The sequence below is a fragment of the Mustela lutreola genome, chromosome 2 (genome assembly GCF_030435805.1).
Source record: "Mustela lutreola isolate mMusLut2 chromosome 2, mMusLut2.pri, whole genome shotgun sequence".
NCBI classification, from domain to species: Eukaryota; Metazoa; Chordata; class Mammalia; order Carnivora; family Mustelidae; genus Mustela; species Mustela lutreola.
In genome coordinates, this window is record NC_081291.1 from 67,403,905 (window position 1) to 67,427,635 (window position 23,731).

Consider the following 23,731-nt stretch of genomic DNA (forward strand, 5'->3'; position numbering starts at 1 on the left):
CCTTATTGCTACTCAAATGGGGCAAGCACATTCTTTCCTTAAGGTCTTTGCATTTGCTTTCCCTTTGCTTGGGATGCTCTTCTCCTAGGTATTCGAATGACTTGCCTCTTTCTTTGCATGACTTCGTCGGAGGTCTTCTCTGACTCTTCCAAGTATTAGGTTGAACAATTTAATATCATTCAACCATGTTGAATCACATGAACCTAATATTGTTCTGAATTTAAAAAGAATGTAAAAATGACCAGGAATTTCATATGGTTCAAGCTAATAAAACAGCACCACCAACCTATCCTTTTATTCTTGCCTGACTTCCAGTATTTTTTATAAGAGCTTCTTACCATCTTAGGTACTATCATTGCGTATTGTCTAGAAGATCCTCAAAGATAGGGGATCTTGCTGTTTTGTTCAGTGCTGTGTACTCAGTGTGCAGAATGGAACTTGGCCTATAGTTGGCACCCAGGACATATTTAAAGAATGAATTCTTCACATTGAAACCGGAGTGATCTTTTGGAAACACAAATTTGACATCACTCCCACTAAAAATTCTTAAATTGGTTTGTATCACTTTTGAAACAAAGACAAGAATCTTTACCAGGCCTGTTAAGATCCTGCCTGATCCTTGATCTTTAATCCTGATCCCGATCTTTAATTCTCTAGACTTATCTCACATTATCTCCCTCATTTATTTTCAGGCCCTGGGACTATGCTGGTTTCATTATGAAGTCTTTATGTTTTCCCTCTATGATACTTCTGTATCAAGTACACTCTGAGCCATTTTTGTTTTTTTAAAGATTTTATGTATTTATTTTAGAGAGAGAGTATACAAGCCAGGGAGTGGGGGGAGGTGCACAGGGAGAGAGGGAGAGAGAATCGCAAGCTGACTCAAAGCTGAGCACAGACTGTGTTGCTAGGCTCGATCCCAGGACCCTGAGATCATGATCTGAGGTGAAATCAAGAGTCAGACTCTCAACCAACTGAGCCACCCAGGCCAGGCGCCACATCCTGAGGTAGTTTTCAATCTTGGTTCAAAGCATCTCTTGCTCGAAGCCATTTTGGACACCCCACAGTAGGTTGAGCTGCACTTCAATGCCCTCATGCACCAACCCCCTACCCTTAGTAATACTTATTTGGATTATAAAGTTCCTTTTGTGTGATAATTTGTCTCCCTATTCAGACAGTAATTTTCGTAAGAAAACACAGCTTTCTTTTTTCTTCCCTTTCAATCCCTATAATCTGTGAAGTATCTGGCACATAGTAATAGCTTAATACTCCTTTAAAAAAATCGATCCTGTTGTGTCCCTGTTACTAGTGTCTAACTGGGTACCTGGTACACAGTAGGTGACTACCTTTGCTAAACAACCATAGTATGAAAGATGTTTGACTACTCATTTACAGTAAATATATAATGCAGAAGAGCCATCACTTGATTATCTGTGATCAGGCACTCATACATAATTGATACCTACACCAATTCCAAATTCTCTCCTTTTATCAACTTTTACTCACCAGTAAGACTGAAGAAAGTAAGTTACACTTCTTTTCTTTCCTTTGTTTACTCTCTAGTGGAGTAAAGGGTGAGCTATCTGACCAGGAAAATCCACAGAGTCAGAATTAGCCATAAGTGAGATTTGGCTTCTGAACCAAAAGACCATGGCATTCTCACTTGGATAGTTAAGATGTTTAGAAACTTTTTAGTTTTTATTTTACTTATTTATTTTTAAAAAAAGACTTTGAGAGAGGGAGAAAGAGACAGAACACAAGCAGGTGGAAGGGCAGAGGGAGAGTGAGATGCAGACTTCCCACTGAGTAGCGAGCCAGACACAGAACTCAATCCCAGGACTCCAGGATCATGACCTGAGCCAAAGGCAGACACTTAACCAACTGAGCCACCCAGGTGCCCTGAAACTTTGTAAAATATTTTATTTATTATTTAGAGAGATGGGGTGGGATAAAAGGCAGAGGCAGAGGTAGAGGGACAAGCAGACTCCCCGCTGAGCAGAGAGCCTGACAAGATGCTCGGGGCTCAATCCCATGACCCTGGGATCCTGACCTGAGCCAAAGGCAGATGCTTAACTGATTGAGCCACCCAGGTGCCCTTGGAAACTTTTTTCCCCAAATGAAAAGCTTTGCATTTTTTAAAAAAATCTTTTTAAAGACTTTATTTATTTTTAAAAGATTTTATTTATTCATCTGACAGAGAGAGACACAGTGAGGGAAGGAACACAAATAGGGGGAGTGGGAAAGGGAGAATCAGGCTTCCCACCAAGCAGTGAGCCCGATGTGGGGCTCAAACCCAGGACCTACAGATCATGACCTGAACCAAAGGCAGACACTTAACGACTGAGCCATCCAGGTGCCCCAAGACTCTATTTATTTAGAGAGCCCAAGAGGGTGAGGGTGGGGCAGAGGGAGAGAGAGAGAATTCTAAGCAGACTCTACTGAGCCTCATGTGAGGCTTCATCCCATGACCCTGCAATCATGACCAGAGCTGTAATCGAGTCAGACACCCAAACAACTTCTTAAATACTAGCCACCCAGATGCCCCTATTTTTCTTTGAATTTTAACAGCAATCTCTTTGAAAACATTTCAGTGATCAGAGGATATATTAAAACACACATACACAGGTTATATACATTTACAAGTTTATTAGGGAAGAATGACATGGAACAGAAAAGAAGAAAAAAAGCAAAAATCTTACAAATGATTTCAAGTGCACTGAAACAGAAGTTTTTAGTAAACCTGTAATTCCAGATAAGCCCTTTGGTAAGCTTATTGACTTTGTCATTTGTTAATTTAGAGAAAAGGGAGAAAAGCCCAACCAACTACAATAAAAATGAATTTACAAAATGGCAATTTTTGGATATCATGAAACGTAGGAAGAAACTAAAAACCTAAAGACATTAATTTTAGTAAGATGTTAATTTTCTAGTTTTAATAATGTATTATAGGTATGCAAGATACTACCAGTGAGGGGATGCTACCAGTGGGTAAAGGCTACACAGAACCTCTCTGTATTATTTTTGCAATTTCCCTGTGAGTCTATAATTATTTCCAAATAAAAAGTGAAATAAATAAGTTAAAAAATAAAAAAAGAAGACCCCAGGAAAAATAGTAAAGGGAAAAATGAATTTTTAGAAAAAGAATTTAAATATACATAGTTGAAGACTTGTTTGCCAGATTTCCATAGGTTTGTAAGGAGTTAACCAAAATTTTTAAAAATGCTTCCAAGACAGACAGACAGGCACACACATGACTAACAAAAATATTAGGCTCTGAAAAGTGGCATCCTAATTTTAATGTTTGAACTAATGATATTTTCCAGAGCCAAAGGGAGAGTGAAACATAGTACTGTTTGCATAAAAAACCAACAAATTTTGCAAAAACCACAAAATTGAGTGTTTGCTCTTGAGAAAGGAAAACCTGTATTTCTTTACATCATCAAAGAAAAACGTGAAAGATCTGATATGAAAGGAAAAAATGTACAAATCCTACCACTTCATTCCTCAAAACTGTATAAACATTTGTAAGATTTTCCTTCATCCATTAAATGTCCCTAGAGCAGCCAGCCTACACAGACCTGGGGGCATTCACACGTCACAATATTCCATAAAAATCTGGGAACACATATTTTTGGCAGAAAGAAATCACTTAATCTGCAAGGAAAGGCTGCTTGCAAAAGAATTCAGAGTGACACATTTAGGCAGGACTCCCTTGCAATGACAAAATGTCAGTGTCATAATTGATCACATTCTTGGGTGCATTCTAAAGACACACGGCATTATGAACTTTTATGAGTAGCTTTCTTGATGCCAGAGAGATGGCAAATATCCTATAATGGGAGAAGTAAAAACACAGAGAAGCTCTAAAATTGCCTCATCTCAAGCTTATTAAAGCAACATAGAAATCTGCTTGGCTAGACACTTCATTTATATTCCCTTCTTAAATACTAGAGTTTAGCAACACAGTGCATAGTAGAAGGGGAATTAGGGCTAGAAAGACCCGAGTTAAAATTCTGACTCTTTCAGCAACTAGTTTTGTTACCTTAGACTAGTCAGAGTCTCTGAATCTCAATGTATTTGTTACTAAAATGAATATAATACTCCCCGTATCTCAAGGTTGGTCCTAGAACTGCAAGGAATGCTATATTTAAGTGCCTAGCACAATGCTGTGCAGACAGTAGGTAGCAGTAAGTGTGAGGTCCTTCCCAGTTTCCCCAGAAGATGCAACAAAATATTTCTTTCTCTGCCAGTTTCGTAAATGTCAAAGCAAATGGCTAAGGGGTAAATAAACAGGACAAGGGAATCTAATCCTACTATTATCCAGACAATTATTCTATTAATTATGCAGTTATATAAACTAATATTTAATAAACATTATTGGATTTATTGGTATTATTTAGGTAATACATTAACACATGAATAGGTCTTCTCTTTTTCAAGTTGGCTTTTTATTTTGATTTTAACCGGTTTAGCAAAATAGGCCATTAATTATGAGTATGATCTTTTGGGAAGATTAAGCTCCTCTTTTTTTAATTTTTAAAGATTTTATTTATTTGAGAGAGCGAACGACAAAGAGACCACAAGCGGGCTGGAAGGGTAGAGGGAGAGATAGGAGGAGATTCCTGGTTGAACAGGGAGCCTTGGCGGGGTGGGGAGGTTGGGGGGGCAAGTGGAGATTGATCCCAGTACCCCAGGATCATGACCCGACTCTACGGAAAACACCGAACTGACTGAGCCACCCAGGTGCCCCAAACTTCTCTTGATCCCAGGTAAAAATCATAGTTTTAGTGTTTACTCATGGGTCTGAGAAAAAGTGACATGTAAGAAAAAATGGTAAAAGGTTAAAGAATTTGTCTTTCAAGGCTGATAGTGTAATTCTCTCTATGATGAAGCGCCTGTTGAGGTATGCCTGGGGACTAATGTTCCCTAACTCATGCCTTGAACCTCCGCTAAGAGTGCCATATTCCCAGGCTCCATCTACTCGAAAGGGTGAGCAAGCCTTGTGAAATTGCAAGAGTGGACAGCACCGAGACAGGCCTTAGAAGGCTTTAGACACAGGTTCTTCACATGGAATCCGGGGGCGTACTCAGAAGGTTTCGGAACCTGCCTTCCCTGTCTGTAAAATTGTGTCTAAGCGTATTTCGTGCCTTTTCCCCAGGAAGATGCTCAACTATCACGTCCCTCTTGAGGATGGTTCTCTAGCCATCCTATCCTGAAAAAGGGGTCTCGCCCACACAATCTCTCACATCATCCTTAAGTATTTCCTGCGCAGTCTTACCACAATCTGTCATTACCTTGTTTGTCTGATTAAATCGCTCTAACCCCCCGCCCCCCCCGCCCCCGAAGGTAGGCTTCCCAAAGGGCTGGGCCCTGGCCTTTCTCCAGCGCCTTGAACCTGCTGAGTCTCGAGAGACACTTCTGGAACGAATGACACGTCCGTGTCTAGCAGATATTTAAAGGCCTCTACATCCCTCCATCCGCCTCCTTTCCCGCCCCCAGCACCGCCGCATCTTTCTCCCGAAACCATCTTAAAATCACGCGTTTTCATTTTGGAAATAAGGCTTTTCGCCTTGCCATCACACTCACTCACTCTCGCACACTCGTTCTCTACAGTCGGAACCGCTGCCCAGGCCCACTTACCCAAACCCACTAGGCCGGACTGTTTAGGGGCGACCCGGGCAGGTGCAGCCTCGAGCGGGCGCCTGCCTCTATTCACCCAACCTCCGGTCCTCCGCGGAATCCGAGGGGCCACCTCCGCCCACCGGAGTCCCACGCCGCCACCCTCCCTCCAGGGCGGCGCCTGCAGCTAACTGTGGCCGCGCACGGCAGCGGAAGCACCGCTCCCGGGGCTGCGCGCAGCCGGCAGCAGAAGAGCCGACGGTCCTCCGCCAAGCCGGGATCCTGCCCGTCCCGCAGCGCGCGCCGCCGCGGTCGCAACTGCTTCCGGGTAAGCGGGTCACCGACCCTGTGGCCCCGCCCCTCCTTCGCCTCCTCCGCCAGCCGCTCGGGCTGCGGCTCCTCCCGGGGGCTGGTTCCCGCTGTCTCTGTCTTAGCCGCCGCGCCACGGGGCCACCGGCGTGACTGACCCACCGCCCGCGGGCGCCGGGAGCCGCCGCGTCTAGCCCGGCCCGCCTGGCCGGGAGCCTGGGACCCAGTTAGCCGTCCGCGTCCCTCGCCCTCCGCTCCTCGCTTTTCGCCCGGCCGGCTCCCGGCGGCCGACCCGCGCCCCGGCCCTTCCCGGGCGGCGCCGTAGTCACAGCCCGCGCCCAGGACAGGTAAGGTCCGTCCCTTCCGCCGTTCCGGGGGCCCCTTCCCGGCCTCTATAGCCCGTGCGACCCGCGCCGCTGCTGATCCCTGCTGGGGGCCCGGTTTCCCTGCGGGCTCTCAGGTCGGGGTCGCCCCCCGCCTACCGCGTTCTCCGGCAGCACGCCTGATTTCTAACGCGCACCCTCGGTCTGTGCGAGGAGATGCGGTTACTCCCATTGTGGGAGAAATTGCATCGGGCCGCTGTCCCTTTGCGTCGGGTGCTCGAGGCTCCTTCTCTTCCCCGGCGCGGCACTCCCTCGCTTCTGTCCCCGGACCGGCACCCTGCGAACGGTGTCAGGCCGGTGGAGGGCGTAGCATTTTTATGGGATTTTTTTTTTTTTCTTCCTCCTTGATCCTAACTGAAGCGCGGGCTAGGAGTGCCGGGGTTAATGCTTGACTAGTACGGGGTGTTATTCACACCCAGATTGTTAAGTTACACAGCTGCGGTCGGGCCTGCTTCTCTTGCCTGTGGATATCCAGCAGGAAGCCGCGGACCTAAGGAAACGCACCTCTTTTTCTTTCTTAGAGGGAAAAAAGTTCAAGTGTTTGCTCTACTTTTCCACTGTGGGAGATACAAATATTAGGCTGCTGAGACACGGCTAGGGAAATGCTGTGTCCTAAACTTTAAGCGTTAAACTCATTTTCTATGAGTTTCCATTTAATGACTCAGCATTTCTGCCGTAAACAGAAAAACTGCAGACTAGGTTAGTTGACTAAAAGATACTATGTAGGAATAACTGAGTAGCCTTTAATTTTTTATGTTATCACAATGGGAAGAGAACGTGGATGCAGTAAATGGAACCAGAGAGATGGTGAACAGGTATGGGTGGGCGAGTTCATAGTATTTAAAATAACGTGTTTTTTTTTTTTTTTCCCAAGATAGCGTTTTATATAGCGATGAATCTATACATAAAGGTTCAATTGTTGGAGAATTCAGTATTGCAGATAAGAGTTAGTTGGCAGAGACTTGAGGTTGGCTGTGGTTTGGAAGTCTTGCAGAATTAACCCTGTTTAACCATCATCATGCTCTGTTTAACAAATATAGAGATGATGACCTAGTGTAATATTCATGTTAGAGTAAGAATTTCAGAAAGTGTGATTCATTTAGAAAGTTAGGTCACTCACTTTGTGAGTCATTGATATGGATCTTAAAATTGGAATAGAGGGAAGCAAGAAGTTTGTTATTGCCTCGTTAGATGCCTTCAGTCATTGTATATGGAGCGTTGTTATGCTTTGTTAGGTTTGTTGCTGGATACTTATTATCATGAAGTATGGTAAGGAAATAAAAATGGAACTCTTGCAGAATATCTGGCTTTAGAATAGTTTCTAAGTGGATTGTCGTAATTATACCCTTCCCCCACCTTTTTTTTTTTTTTGCCAGATGTGGGAAGATAAATGAAGGGGCCTAGGGACAAAGTAAATGTCAGTGAAAGGTATAAAAAAGTTTACTGAAGAATCTACAGTATACAAAATAGTCCTTTCAGTGAAAGGCCTCACCTATTTTGTGAATCCTTAAAAGTGTGGAATGAGTTCTTATGTAAGTTCTGTTATAGAGGAAAGTCTGTATGGAAATTGTGATTTATTATTGGAATGAATTCATTGTAAACTCGAAATAACTTTTTATTGCTGAAATGTAATTTGATCATTTTGGCTTTAAAAATATTGTTAAGCAAAATAACCTTGAATCACAGGGTAGGTACTTGATATTCTTAGCCCTGTTTTCTTTTACTTTTTTGGAATTCATCTTATTTTACCTTGATTTTCAATTTTATGGAACTTTATAGTTAGTTACCAACTATAAAGTAATGGTAAGTTAGTCTTGCTTATCAGGTTCCTTTAATTATTTGAGTAAATTTTGGCATCTTATTTTCTTGGATATTCATTCATATATATAGAGTGTTCCTTACTGTTGCTTTTGATTTTTGTCCAGCAAATAGTGACTTAATTAAGAGTTTCAGTTCCCGGTAAACAGAGATTCCCTTTTGGAAAATCCCTTGTGGAAACCACCATAACTAACAGTCTTGATAAGGTAGATATGTAAGAGAAGCCTTCTTATGTCACGATTTAAGCATCTCCATAATGAAGGAAAAAAAGTGATAGGAGGGTATATTTGTCAAGTAGATTGTTTTTCTCTCAAAACAAAACCAAAAACACATTTTACTAGAAATGAGAGCTATGTCTTGCTAAACCCTTTGTGAATTGTTTTACTGTGCTCCTAGTATGAAAAGGAACAGAATTGAAGATGTTTAGAAAAAAAAAAAAAAAAAAATTCTCCTGGCAGAGTGCTGGGAATGTTGATGAGGATCATTTAAGAGGAAATACAGTTCTTGTCTTCACTGTAGGTGCACGTACAAAATAGAGGCCATTTCATAGCCTTTTCCTTTTAAGTAGTTACTTCTTTCTGGAGACTCTGGGAGAGATGGACTTTTAACCAGGAAGATGTACCACTTTATCCAGTTTGCAAACAATAGACTTTAGGACTGTTGTTCAAAACTCAACTTTTAAAACTTCAGAGGGAAGGAATTGAGCAGAATTTGCCCTGTGAGTAAAATAACTTTACCTTTTTCTCCATTTCTCCTTTTAAGATACTAGCTAGACTATACCTTTGGTAATGATTTTGTGTATGTGTGTGTGTGTTGCATATTGCACTTTATTTTTAAAACTTTTTGCCCTACAAGGAATCAAACATTGGGCTAAAAACTGGGTTTAGTTTAAGTTAAACTTTTTCATTTATTCTATTACTTCTTTCTTCTGGTCAGGGGAGGGAGAAAGAATTCTATTTCTTGGGGAAACTCTGAGATTTGCTAAAAGTGTCTGCTTTTGTTTTGGTCTCTTGGTACGGAGAAGCAGTATATAAGAGTAAAAATTGTTGAGAAGACCTGGCATACATACAGGGAAAGAGAATGCCCACTTCATGGGTACAGTAGATGTTTGTAGGACTTCTAAAAATTGATAAAACGTTTTAAAAAAAATGTTACATGGTGTAAAGGAAGCCTCCTCTCCACAACAGACTTCTAGCCTTCTCTCACTCCCCCACTCCCTAATCCAAGCAACCACTTTGAATAGTTTCCTGTATGTTCTCTAAATTTCTATTGCATATGTAATCTCCTGTATTTAGGAGAACTTTCTTCTGTCTTGCATTCTTATCCTTGATATATCTTAGAGATTTTTCTGTTTTAGCACGTGTCCATCTGATTTTTAAAAAAGACCGGATGTCTTGCCTAGTTTAGATGAACCATAATTTATTCATTTTCCATGATTTATTTTTCCATTCCCTATTAAGAGACATTTAGGTTGTTTTTAGTTTTCTACAAATGTTGCTATAGTGAACAATTAGTATATAAATCTTTGCACTAGTCCATAAGTATGTGTATAGAATATATTTCTGAAAGAGTGATTGCAAAGTTGGACCTTAAGTTGTGAAGGTTTATAAATTTGTTTCAACCTTACATTGGATTTATTTTATAATAGAAGTTAACTTCTTTCTTAACCTTGTAGGAGAAAGGAACTCTTACTCTCTTACTTTGTATTCTATCTTCTCCACTTAAAAAAAAAAAAGATTAAAATGCAGTTTATGAGGCGATCTTAAACATTTTAGAGTGACGGGTGGTTAATTTTGTTTATACTGGTAAGGGTGAAAATACTGTTGCTTGAAGACTAGTGTTATACACAAATTACTTCACTTATATTGGGTAATAGTTAAATGAATACTTTTGTAGTCGGTTGATTGTTTTAGGATTTTATGACCAATATCAATTAAAAATATTGTATGTAGTTTAACATCTTGCCCTGATGAAGTCTGCTACTATATTATTAGTCACAGAAAATAGTCCACCTTCTGCCTTCCTTTACCTTCCACATCCTAGTCTATTCATAATAAAAGAAACCTCTGTAGAGTTTGAGATTCAAAACACCTTTTGCAACCCAGAGTGCTATGGATGGATTAATTTCCCAAGACAGGGGGTAGGTACAGCTTCAGTTTTTATTCTGCAAAGTATTTGTGAGCAAATTAAGAGTTTAAAAGTTTAATTTCTGTATTATACAGCGCTCTCATGACCAGGAGGAGGGGGTTCAGGAACATTTTACCTTTGAAAATGAGAGATTCTAGAGAAAAATAAAAAGTACTGAGGGGCTAATGTGTGATGATGAAGTTGGAACTTGTGAGTGGCAGAGTCTCTGGCTGGTGCCCAGGGTCTATTTTGAGGCCTTGTCAGAGCTTGTCCAACAGAACCTACCACATAACTGTAATCTGCCCTGGCCCTACTGCCAGTCAGGAAGGCCTGCGGTTTAGGAAAAGCGGCAACCATAGAAGAGTGAGCTTATAAAGGACATTTGCCTCCAGAAGATTAAGGCTAAGTTTTGGGGTGAAAATCTGCTTAGTGTGCATATCCTAGGATCATTTTTTTTTCTTTTTGTCTTTCTTTTTTAAGAAAAGAGAATGATTAAGGAAAACTAATGAGAAAAGTATTTCAGAAGAATGTGCAGAAGGAGGAGCACAGGATTGTACCAGTATTGATGTTATGTTCTGGGCCTAAGAGTGATTAGTCAAATGTTTTACAGCAAGGAAAAACCATTACTGAACTGGCATAGGAAGGCCATGGCCCTAGTTGAACTTGTCCAGTTCAGAGACTTGTACATGTCTTTGGATCAAAAGGACACTGGGAATGATGGGCTGTTTTATAGGATTATTTTGAGTTTGTACAGAGAACTTAGCTTCTTCCCAAATTCTCGCTCTCTTCTTCCCATAGGACTGCTACAGTCTGTACATTATCATGAAGTTATCTCTTTAAAAATAACTCTAGGCTGTTACCAGATGCTATCTCCCAGGGCAGCTGCCTCTGTGTATCATGTGCTTTCTCATGATTTCTCAAAACCTTGGTGTTTTTTATATACTTAGTGAATGAGGCACTTGAGTTTAAAAGTTCTTTAACTGATTTCACTAGTTAGGCTAGAAAACTGTTCAAAGGGCTTTAGAAATCCACCCATTTATTCAAGGTTCCTGTCACCATATTAAACTGCAGCCTTGGGCGCCTGGGTGGCTCAGTGGGTTAAGCCTCTGCCTTCTGCTCAGGTCATGATCTCAGAGTTCTGGGATCGAGTCCCACATCGGGCTCTCTGCTCGGCAGGAGCCTGCTTCCTCCTCTCTTCTGTCTTTCTCTCTCTCTCTCTCTGTGCATACTTGTCATCTCTCTCTGTTAAATAAATAAAATCTTAAAAAAAAAATAAACTGCAGCCTTGTAATTACAGTCAAGGTTGTTTGAAGAATTCTGCACTCAGGGCAAACTTAATTTACAGATGCAAAGCCTGCAGATAGTTTCCTTTCTCTTGCTTTACATTAGGTTGTAACGTCAAGAAATTTAATTTTTCCTTGCCCTCAGTTATTTGGATTCTTTGCATTTGATAACAACGATGTATTTAGTACTGTATTGAGTGTGAGCAGAAAATGTAAACTGGAGTATTTTTATCCCCCCCCATTCCTATTATCTGGTTTATTCCTGTTATCACCTCCCTGCTTCAGGTCTCAGCCTTCCTCTACCAAGAAAAAAAAAGGTGAAGATAGTGCAGAGCAGAGAGTGGAAAAGAGGTTGGGAAAAGTGTTGGAGTACAAATGTGTATTGGGTCGTATTTGTTCAGAAACGTGAACTATTAAAACTCTTCTTAAAAAATTGTAGTTCACCTTTTTCATTGTTTTCACTTTGAACCTTGTATGTGCTAGTTGGTTTTTCATTATGAACACCAAAATCTTTTTTTTATTTTTAAGATATTATGTATCTATTCATGAGAGACAGAGAGAGAGAGAGAGAGAGGCAGAGGCAGAGGGAGAAGTGGGTTCCCTGTGGCACTGGATCCCAGCACTCTGGGATCATGACCTGAGCCCAAGGCAGATGCTCAATGGACTGAGCCACCCAGGCTTCCTGAACACCAAAATCTTAGCTAGTTTTTTTTTTTTTTTTTTAAAGCCAGTTTTGGTATAATGTAGCTTTACTGTTTTAGGAAACTAATTTTAAAGTTACTTGTTTTGATCACTTTGCTATTCTTTCTATATCCCCCACTTTCCTAAATTGAAACATTTTAAGAGCCAGCAGCACTCTTTTGGCTGTCTGTTTTCTAAGTAAAATAGCATATACTGTATGCAGATGATTAAGATGTTAAAATATTTATTTCCCTGTTAAATGGTTTAAGTAATTTATAACAATAAACAATACAATTAGTAAGCATACATGTTGCTATTAAAAAAAAAAAAAAAGGATTTCAATAAAGTGACCCAAGGATTATAGGATTAAAGATAGAAAAAAAAATTCAGTTTTAGATAGCTATCTTTTTCCCTGCCATGTATATTGCCATATCTAAGTGGTTAGTCAAAGAAATTAGACAATCGTTGCCTGTCGTACCCAATTCACCCTTTGTTACCCATTCAAGTGGGGTTTTTAAAAAAATTGTGTTAGAATATAAATAATATGAAGTTTACCATTTTAATTATCTTTAAGTGTACAATTCACTTAAAAAAATTTATTTATTCATGTGACAGAGACACAGAGTGGGAACACAGGCAGGAGGTATGGGAGAGGGAGAAGCAGACTTCCTGCTGAGCAGGGGTCCCCAACATGAGGCTTGATCCCAGGAACCTGGGATCATGACCTGAACCGAAGGCAGATTCTAGTGACTGAGCCACCCAGGCATCCCTACAATTCAGTGGTGTTAAATACATTCACACTGTTGCACAACCTTCACCATCATCCATCTCCAGAACTTTCTCATCATCTCAAACTGAAACTCTGTGCCCATTAAAAAAATTCCCCCTGTTCCCCACAGTGCCTGGCAGCCACCACTCTACTTTCGATCTCAGTGAATTTGATTACTCTAAGTACTTCATATAAGTAGAATCATATATTTCTGTTTTGTGCCTGGCTTATTTCACTGAACACAGTGTCCTCAAGGCTTATTCAAGTTGTAGCATGCATGAGAATATATATATATATATATATGGAGGAGGGGCAGAGGGAAAGGAAGAAGCAGAATCCCTGCTGAGCAGGGAGCCCGATGCGGACCCTTCCCAGGATGCCAGGATCATCACCAGAGCTGAAGGTAGACAGCTAACTGACTGAGCCACCCAGGTGCCCACATGCATGAGAATTTAAGTCCTTTTTAAAGGCTGAATAATATTCCATTATATGTATATTTCATGTTCTGTTTATCCCTTTGTCTGTTGATGGACACTGGATTAGCTTTTACCAAATTGTGAATAATGCTGCTACCTGTGAACACAAGTGTATAAATATTTGTTTTGAGTCCCTGCTTTTGTTTCTTTTGGGCATATACCCTTAAGTAGAATTGTTAGATTATATAGTAATTCTGTGTTTAATTTTTTGAGGAATTGCCATACGCATTTTCCATAGTGGCTGATTATTTTACAGTCTTACTGGCAGTGTACAGGGGTTCCAGTTTCTCTGCATCTTTGACACACTTGTTATTCTTTTTAACGTAGTAGGCATTCTAATGAGTGTGGGGTGGTGTCTCATTGTGGTTTTGATGTGTATTTCCCTAATAACTAGTGATGTGGAGCATCTTTTCATGTGCTCATTGGCCATTTATATGTCTTTGGAGAAAACTGTTCAAGTCCTTTGTCTATATTTGAACTGGGTTATTTTTTATTGTTGTTATTGAGTTTTTAGGGGTTCTCTATCTATTGCAGAGATTAATCCCTTATTAGATGTATAATTTGTAAATATTTTCTCCCATCCTGTGGGTCACTTTTTTTTCTCTTGATATGGTCCTTTGATGCACAAAGTTTTTATTTTGATGAAGTCCAATTTATCTACTTTTCTTGTTGTTATTGTTGTCTGGGCTTTGGCATTATATTCAAGAAATCCAACGTCATAAAGCTTTTTGTGTGTGTTTTCTTCAAAAAGTTTTGTAGTTTTAGCTTACATGTTTTTCTTTGATCTACCCTGAGAGTTATTTTTGTTTGTGGTGTATGCCAGAAATGCACTGTTTTGGTTAGAGTAACTAGCTTTCTGGTTCAGATTTGAAATCAGGAAGTGTGAGTCCTCCAACTTATTCTTCTTTTTCAAGATCGTTTTGGCTGTTCATGATCCCTTGAGATTCCATATGGATTTTATTTTAGGGAAGGGTTTTTCTATTTCTACAAATAGAATAGGTTTACAAATAGGTATTTCTCTTTCTACAAAAAAATGTCATTGGGATTTGATAGAGAGTGTATTGAATCTGTAAATGGCTTTGGGTAGTATTGACATTTTAACAGTGTTAAGTCTTCCAATCCTTGAACAGGGGGTGACTCTCCGTTTATTTATATCTCCTTTAATTCCTTCAGCAATGTTTTGTAGTTTCCTTAGTTTTTTCCTAAGTATTTTATTTTTGATCCTTATACATGGAATTGTTTTCTTAATTTCCTTTTTGGGTTATTCATAGTTAGTATATAGAAATGCAGCTGGTGTGTGTGTATGTGTGTTGATTTTTTTATCCCTGTACCTTTGCTGAATTTATTCATCCAAAACTTTTTTTATACAAACTTTTAAAAACTGTTGCATTTGTCTTCTGTGTTGTGTAACAAGTTACACAAATTTAGAGTTTAAATAACACACATTTAAAATAACACATTTATTTTCCTGCAATTTCTGTGGGGCAGGAGTCAGAGTATGGCTGAGCTGGTCCTCTGCATAGGGTCTCATGAGGCTGTAATCAAGGTGTGTATAGCTGGGTGGAATTCTTTTGGAGACTTATATGATAAAAATCCATCTCCCTGCTCACTGAGATTTTTGGCAACATTAGTTTATTTGTGGTTTTAGGACTAAAGCTTCTTGCTCACTGAATGTTGCTTTACGATAACTAAAGGTTATGTAAAGACTGTCTTCAAATTCCTAAAGGCTGCTCTCAGCTCTTGGAGGCAACCTGAATTTCTTGGCCTTGTGGTATTTCCTGATATGGCCCTTTGGTCAAATCATTAAGGAGAGTCTAGAGCAAGTTTGCTGGCTGGCTAGTCTTATATAACGTAACATAATCATGGGAATGACATCTCATAACCTTTGTCATATTCTGTTGGTTAGAAGCAAGTCACAAGTCCTGGCCACATTCTTTGGGAGGTGTTTACACAAAGGTAGGAACAGAGGGGGTGCGGATAACGAAACCTTAGAGTCTGTCTTCCATAGCTGATTACAAAATAGCACATACTTTATAAACCTATTTTTTCTTAAAAAAAATATATGTGCAGTTAAAAGAAGTTTATCTTACAAAATAGCACATACTTTATAAGCCTGTTTCTCTTTGAAAAACATGTATGTGCAGTTAACTTTGTATTACTCAGGGTTTTTATTGTTAATTTTCTGTTTCTTCATTATTCCCCCTTCTCCTCTCTGCAACATTCTAGTTTTGCAATTTTAAATCAATAGTTGGTGTTTTCATTATAACTAAATAAATATTATTTACTGCTCAGCCAAGTATTGTGCCATGATTATTTTCTTTCTTGTTTAACTCAGTTTTTCCAGGGGGGCTGCTAGGGGGTTTCCGTTCTTTGCTTAGTTTTCTCTTCACCTTATTTTTTGAAACCAAATGCTCCCAACATTTTTTTTAAGTCCTTCATCCTATTTGTCTAATTTATTTAGTTTATTTGTGAAACATATAAACAAAAATACAGTTTGAAGAACAATAAAATGAGCATCTATGTCTCACTACCTAAGTCAAGAAATGAACACTACAATTATCCTAGAAGTTCCTACACATACTCTTTAATGTACCTCTTCCTCTTCAGGCAATCAATGCCATTTTACATGTTAATCACTCTCTTGGGACCATTCCTTGCCCAACTGTGCTGTTTCACTCTCCGTACATGTATTTCTAATCAATATGTGGTTCAATTTTGAAAAGTGGAATAGTTCTTCCACCTTTTTGCATTTATTAGTTAGGATAGACTTACCTACTTCAACAAACTACCCTCAAGTTTCAGTGGTTTAACACAGTTCAGGGGTATGTCTCACATCTCTGTCGGTTGTGAGTTGGGAAGCAGTGGTAAAGGAGTAGTCACCAGATGAAAGGAGCCTGAGTCCCTGGATGACTCTGCAACAAACTACTTTGATTTTTTTTATTTCGGATAAAAGAAGGCATATGAAGCATATCCTCTAGTAGCTTGTTGACAAAGGGCATAAAAGGTAAATTTTTGAGGCCTCAAATGTCTAAAAATGCTTTAATCATCAAGTATGAGAAATAGAATGTTTTGACTGGGCATAGGCTGTTTATAGGTCGTCTTTAGTTTTCCTTTAGAAGTTTGAAGGCAACTATACAGTGATTGTCCTTTTTCCAGAATAACCTTTTTAAAAAAAGATTTTATTTGTTTGAGAGAGAAAGAACAGGATGGGAGAAGGGGCAGAGGGAGAGGGAAAGAGAGAGAGAGAGTATCTCAAGCAGACGCTGTGCTGAATGGGGTGCCCTATGTGGGACTCCAGCCCACCACCCTGAGATCATAACCTTAAGCCGAACTCAAGAGTTGGTCACTCAGCTGACTGAGCCACCCAGGTGCCTCATTATGAGAATTACTTTTAAAAGTTTAAAACCATTCTATTTGTTAATTCTTTCTATGTAACCTTATTTTCTCACCCATGGAAGTGTGTAAAGTCATCTTTGTCTTCAGTGTTTGAAATTCACTGTGGTAATTCACTATGAAATACTTCGGTGTGGACTCAGGACTTATGTTGAGCATTCTGTGGGCCCTTTGAGTCTGGAGAAACTTAAGTCTTTAACTTCTGGAAAGTAATTACTGATATTGTTCTCTGTGTGCCTATGTGTGTGTGTGTGTGTGTGTGCGCGCGTGCAAGTGCGTGCGTGCGTGCACTAGGCTGTGGTGGATGAGCAGGTTTGGGAGGAAGGATGGTTAGTTTGTCTTTATTTGTACAAAAAGGAGCCACCTAAATGTTGATGTTAGGTCTTTTATGAGCAGAAGTCATGTGTCTAAAGTGGAGCCCATTGCATGTAGCTTTAGATTGGTTGGCACTTGGATTAGCTACTCTCAGAGCTGTGCTGTTAGTTGCTCCTCTCGAACTATTCCCTTGTGAACATTGTACTTGCATTGCATTATATCTTGTTGACTTCCTTTTATGGGCCTGACTGGTATCTTGCCTACCATTTCAGAGTATTACTTTGCCCTTTCTAAGACAGGTGTAAGCTGTCTTACCTGGCTAACATGGCTCAAGAGAGGGGAAATGTTGGCCTCTCCCTTTATGCTATAAAAGTATCTCATGGCACTATTTTATTTTCCAGTGAGTGGAAGGATTCATAGAATAGAGGTCTTCAAGGAAAGCTGATAATTTGAAAGGATTTCGCCTTGATTATAAAAAGCTGTAGACTTAAAAATTGTTGTTTTCCCCCAGGAATTTAGAGGATGTTAATGCTTGCTTCTTTGTTTTAATTTTGACCTGCCTGTTGATTCAAGTTAGATTTTTAATTTTAAAAGTTAATCCAGGGGTGCTCATTCTATTTAAAATTAGCAATATGTTTTTCACTTACTTAAAATGTCATTATGACTGTAAAAGTGATGGTCACTATGAAATCTGTTAGGAAATTATAGTTTTACCAGAGATGACCAATATGAATTTTTGTAGTCCTACTTTGCAATTGCCCTGACAGACTAAATGAATCTTTCCCCTTTGTCAGTTCGTTAATATTGTTTCAAAGTTGGTTTTTCTTGTTAAGTTTGTGTTTTCATACTATGAAGTAACCCATAATTGTAGATTTTAGCTTAAATAATTTTTTTGATAAAGTGATTATCAATAATATATAAAGCTTAAGAAAAAGGAAAATTCTTTTTATACAGATTGTCTTTGTTCTTTATTTGTATCTATGAAGTTTTACATATTTGCAGTCATACTTTACATGGCATTTTGTTATCTTTTTGTACATTATAGGCATATCAAATGTGTCCTTGTCTTTGTTTCCTTCCTATGACTTTTTTCCTGCCACAATTTATTATATCATGTTGACTGGCCTTGACTTAAAGCTGTTGTTGTCAATTTGGGTCATTTAAAGTTTTATCTTTGGTTTTACTATAGACTAACAAAAAGCTAAAATGATAATATTTATTAATATAAGTTTCCCTCTTGTTGCATTATATTCTATTTTATTTTTGTTATTAGAATATAGTTAATATAAATATTGCCAGTAGAGTTCATTTTAATCAGAAGGAGAGCCTAATGTTTAAGGCTAATTTATTTTTTCCTTTGGCACTTAATTCTGGTTCCATCTATTTTATTGTTAGTAACAGAGGTTAGTTACTTGCTTCTATCATGTTAGTTTTGATTTTTCATTTCTTTCAGTGGAAGAAGTGTTTCAGTAATAATTCTGTATACCCCAGGTGGAAAACACACCCTTGTATAATTCAGTAAAAGGACTTCCAGTTCCGTTTATTGTTGCTACATACCTAGTAAATTGGAAATAGTGAAAAATGCCTTCCCACTAAGTATATAGGTGTGGTATTGGATTATATTTGTGTTTGAAAATATGCAATTCCCATGCCCACCCATGGCTCAACTAAGATTAACCTTAACCATGGGATTTGCTTCTGAATTTTACTTTACTGCCTTCTCTTTTGCTTACTGTGATTTTAGATGTTTTGTTTTTTGGTGTTGGTGATAACAGTACATTTCCATAGCATTTTACACTTTTTTTTTTTTTTTTAAGATTTTATTTATTTGTCAGAGAGAGAGAGCACAAGTGCGCAAAAGCAGGGGGAGTGGCAGGCAGAGGGAGAAGAGGAACTCAATTCCAGGACCTGAGGACCTGGGATCATGACCTGAGCAGAAGGCAGATGCTTAACCGAGTGAGCTACCCAGGCTTCCCTATAGAAACTTTTATATCCACTTGACCCAGGAAAAAATTTACTAAAAGAAGTGTAAGAATTCATTGAAAGCCACAAAACATAGTGGAATGAATTTAAAGATCTGAATAAATGGAAAGACATCCTATGTTAATGAATTGGAATCAATATTGTTAAGATGGCTGTATTATCGAAAATTATCTATAGATTCAGTGTAATCTCTATCAAAATTCCAGCTGCCTCTTTTTTTTAATTGACATGCCAATCCTAAAATTTATATGGAAGTATAAAGGACTTAGAAAAGCCAGTAAAATCTTAAAAAGAACGAAGTTGAAAGACACACTCTCCCCAATTTTAAAACTTGCTGCAAAGTTAGAGTAGTAATCAAGACAGGGTGATACTGACAGAAGGATTTCTGTATCTATTTATAGAGTTATATAGATAGATCAGTGGAATAGAATTGAGGTCAATGGAATAGAATAAACCCTTATTTTTATGGTTGATTGGTTTTTGACTAGGCTGCCAAGGTCATTTAGTTGTGGAAAGAATAGTCTTTTCAACAAATGGTACTGGAGCAAGTGGATATCCACTGACAAAAGAATGATGTTGGTACTCTGCCTCATACCATATATAAAAATTAACTCAAACTGGATTACAGACTTGATAGTAAGAGCTAAAATTGTAAAATTCTAAGAAGAAAGCATAATAAATTCTTGAGGTTTTGGGGTAGGCGATGCTTTCTTAGAAATTACATCAAATGGGAGTGCCTAGGTGGCATAGTTAGTTGTATTGGACTCTCGGTTTCCACTTAGCTCTGATCTCAAGGTTGTGGGATTGAGCCCTGTGTTGGGCTCTGTGCTCAGGCGTGGAATCTGCTTGGAATTCATTCTGCGTCTCCCTCTGTCCCTCCCACTTCTGCCCTCTTTCTCTTTTTCTTTTTAAAGAATAAGCAAATAAATCTTTAAAACAAAATGACATCAAATGAAACAACAAAAGAAAAAATAGGTAAATTGACTCCCTCACAATAAAAGCTTTCGTGCTTCAGAGATCACCATTCAGAAAGTATATGTAGAAATAGTGTAAGTACTTTTCCCTTTTTCTTTGCCATTTTAGTTTTCCCATTTACTCTTTTGTCCACTCATAAGGCAATGATTATTATGTACGTAGTGCTTTGCAAATTCAAAGTACATATTTGTTGGAAAGAGAAAATTTAAAAATATGTATTTTATTTTATAACAGTTTTCTAATTTTAGAACCTTCATAGTAATTACATTTAAAAAAATCGCAACTTTATTGGATGCTTCCTTATTTCTACCTTGTCTTTGATTTTATCTTTGTTCTTTGCTGCCTGAGCTTCTGTTGTTCTCCTTGGTACCTCTGTTCTTTTCCTGTTGTTTGCTCTATTGCACACTTTTAAGTCTGACCTGTCCTTAGCATATGTAATTTTCTCTCTCCCTTCCTTTCATCCTTTGAATGTATGTCCATACACTCATTTTTGAGGTTCTTTTGTTCTTTCTTTCTTTCTCTCTTTGTTTTTGAGTAGAAACTGAGATGTTTTTAAAAAGCATAGGGAAAGGAGGGAATTTGAATAGTACTAGAAAATGGTTTACTTCTCAGGGCATACTGAGAATGAAGTTGTTGGGTAAGAGCACATCTTCCTAATTTGGGTTCTGCACCGTTGAGGAAAATAGTATTGTTAATCATGTGGAACACACGCCCATTAGCGTTCATTTATTTAAACATAGTTAGCAAGGAAGTAAGTGCAACCACTGGCATATCATTTTATGAAAGGAGGAAATGGAAAAATTATCAGTTGTTTTGAGTGTATGAGAATAATATGCATTCAAAATATGAGACTTTAAAAGAAACTTTTTGTGATTCTTAGGACTACCGAATGTGGAAGTTGGAGAAGGGATTATACAGTTTCTCACTGACCCTTTATAGGCGTTTTATTTTGTAAAAATACGAGTTTAATTTAACCATTAGAATTTGAGTTTAATTTGTTTTGTAAAATATGAATTTAATATGAGGTTCTCATATTCTACTGAGATATAATTTGTGTTTAGTATCTACCTTTCATGTTCCACCAGGTCTTCCAGTTTTGCCTCATATACACATATTTTCATTTTGTACTTTGCCTTAATTTCTAGATGTGCCTTTTATTCTTTCTGTAGGTTCTATTAATGATTTATTCATTTTGCATAATGTCCTCATTTAGCTATTTGCAGGAATTGATGTCTTTAAGTGTTCAGTCTTTCCTCCTGCAGGCCTGCCCTCTCTCCTTCCCTCTGCTACCGCTTTGCTCTTGCCTCTGTCCTTCCCCCTTCATTTTTTTCTCTTCTAGTCAGCAATTGAAGCATTCTCTCCTTTGCCCATAGTCTTTCTAATGTCTACATAACTATTGGTATTCTTCTATACTGTGATTACCCCTACTTCCTTTCTGGTTTCAAATCTATATATATATATATATATATTTTAAAGATTTTATTTATTTATTTGACAGAGAGAGATCACAAGTAGGCAGAGGCAAGCAGAGAGAGAGAGGTGGGGGAAGCAGGCTCCCTGCTGAGCAGAGAGCCAGATACAGGACTCAATCCCCGACCCTGAGATCATGACCTGAGCTGAAGGCAGAGGCTTAACCCACTGAGCCACCCAAGCGCCCCTCAAATCAAGACTTTTTTAAATTGAAATTACCAGTTCCCATGCCTTTCGTTCACTTATTCATCTGCCTTTCTCAACTAGTTATTTTTTCCCAACACTTTATTATACACATTTTGCAACTTATAGAGAAGTTGAAAAGAGTTCTACTATAAACATTCATGTACTTACTACTTGGAGTCCACTGTTAATATTTTACTGCGTTTGGGGTGCCTGGGTAGCTCAGTTGGTTAAGTGTCTGCCTCGGCTCAGGTCATGATCCCAGGATTCTGGCATCTAATCCTACGTCAGGCTCCTTGCACATTGGGGAATCTGGTTCTCCTCAGCTTGCTGCTCCCTCTGCTTGCTTGTGCTATCTGTCTGTCGAGGAAAAAAAAAAAGAATCAATGATAAAAAGATATGCACAGATCTTTAATGATTTCTCTCTTCTAAGTCAGTTGTGTTCTCATGAGAGAACTAACTCCCATTATAAGGCCACACTTCTAAAACTTGTGTGTTCATTTGGAATTTCAAAAATGGACTTTGAATGCCAGAAAGTACCTTAAAAATTTCTTTTTAATTTTTTATTATATAAATGTGCTACATAGTGTGATGATTATAGTTAAAGGTATTTTTATTTTTTTTCTAGATTTTTCCATGCTTCTGCAAATATTGTTAGCATTGCTAATGATATCACATAATGCATGCTGCAGGAAGTAACTTGAGGATGTTTTTGTTTAGTTAAAAGTGCAAGAATTTAAAGAAAGCCACGATTGCCCTTTTGTCTACTTCATAAACTGAATATGTAAAAGAGGTAGTTAATTTAAGACACTTCAAACATTTATGGAATGCTTTCTAAGTACCTGAACTCACTTGAGCTCCTATTAACCATGTTGGACAATTGTGTCTGCTCTGTAAGTGAAGAAACCAAGCCTCAGGTAGGGGAAATGGCAATGCAGCAGTTGAACTCAGATCCTCTCACTTTAACTTTGGTCCAGTGGGAACAGCTGCAGTCCCACTCGGTCTTTAGTTCAAGTGCCATTCCAGATAGTGCGATTTGCTGATGAATAAAGACCAAATGTTTTATTGTGTAGACTAATGTTAACTGTAGTGATGACTGATGCAGAGGCTTATACCAATATTTTGAGTTCCCTATGATGAAATACTCAGATATAGAGAACTGCAATTATTGGGATCCAGACAGAACTTTGCAAGTGTGCTATATTTAGAATGTGACTTACTGATGCTACTTACCCATTCTATTTTCACAAAAGTGAACAATATCATGATTGAAGTGCCACTTAATGTGGCAAAATGCCTATTTTTCAGAAATATATTAAGTGAGAAACTAATTGGAGAAAAGAAAGCCTTGTTGGTATATCTATTGTGGAAGGTTTCTGTTTCACAACATCCTTCAAGCTACTTCCCTTCTTTCCCTTAGGTAGACAGATCCTTATTGACAAAATCTTCTGGAGAAAATCATCTTGACATCGTTCAGGTAATGGGCCTGACAAAATGTGGGCAGTTTTGTTTTTGTCAGTGGATGTAAAGTTTTAGCTCTTAGTTTGGCCAATATCACCAAGGAAAAGCTCCAAGAGATGAACCCAGCTCCTGAAGAAAAGTATTCATGAGGAATCCTCCTTGTGATAGCAACTCACTGAAAGTCCTTTAGGATCAGAAACTGGAAATAATCTGTTTCAGATCAACTTTTGAGTCTATAGCCTTATTTTTGTCATTTTGAAGATAGACTGCATAGGAGCCAAAAACCTTTTACTTTTTCTAATATTAGTAAGGATGTCTGCCTACAGAGTACAAATCATGTAATTCTTTCAAAAACATTAGATTGTTTTTTGACATAGGTAATTGTTGATTTGGCTCGTGTGCTCCTGAGAAAGGTGATGGGACCTGGCCAATGACTCATGTAAACCTCTTGATATTCTCTGTAGATAGGACAAGAAGGACAAGGAA

General features: G+C 38.6%; 1 protein-coding gene across 24 annotated transcripts in view; it reads left to right on the top strand.

The window, feature by feature from the left end:
• Positions 1-6,136: 6,136 nt before the first annotated feature.
• LRRFIP2 (LRR binding FLII interacting protein 2) overlaps positions 6,137-23,731 on the top strand; it is a 107,465-nt gene continuing 89,870 nt past the window's right edge. For 20 of the 24 annotated variants that reach the window (XM_059162111.1, XM_059162116.1, XM_059162117.1 and 17 more), the window contains exons 1-2: positions 6,139-6,275; positions 23,205-23,261. The gene's annotated coding sequence lies outside the window, so the exon portion shown is untranslated. Of the gene's footprint in view, positions 6,276-6,775; positions 7,127-23,204; positions 23,262-23,731 lie in introns of those variants that run through there. The other 4 variants (XM_059162113.1, XM_059162112.1, XM_059162127.1 and 1 more) reach the window with 4 other exon arrangements.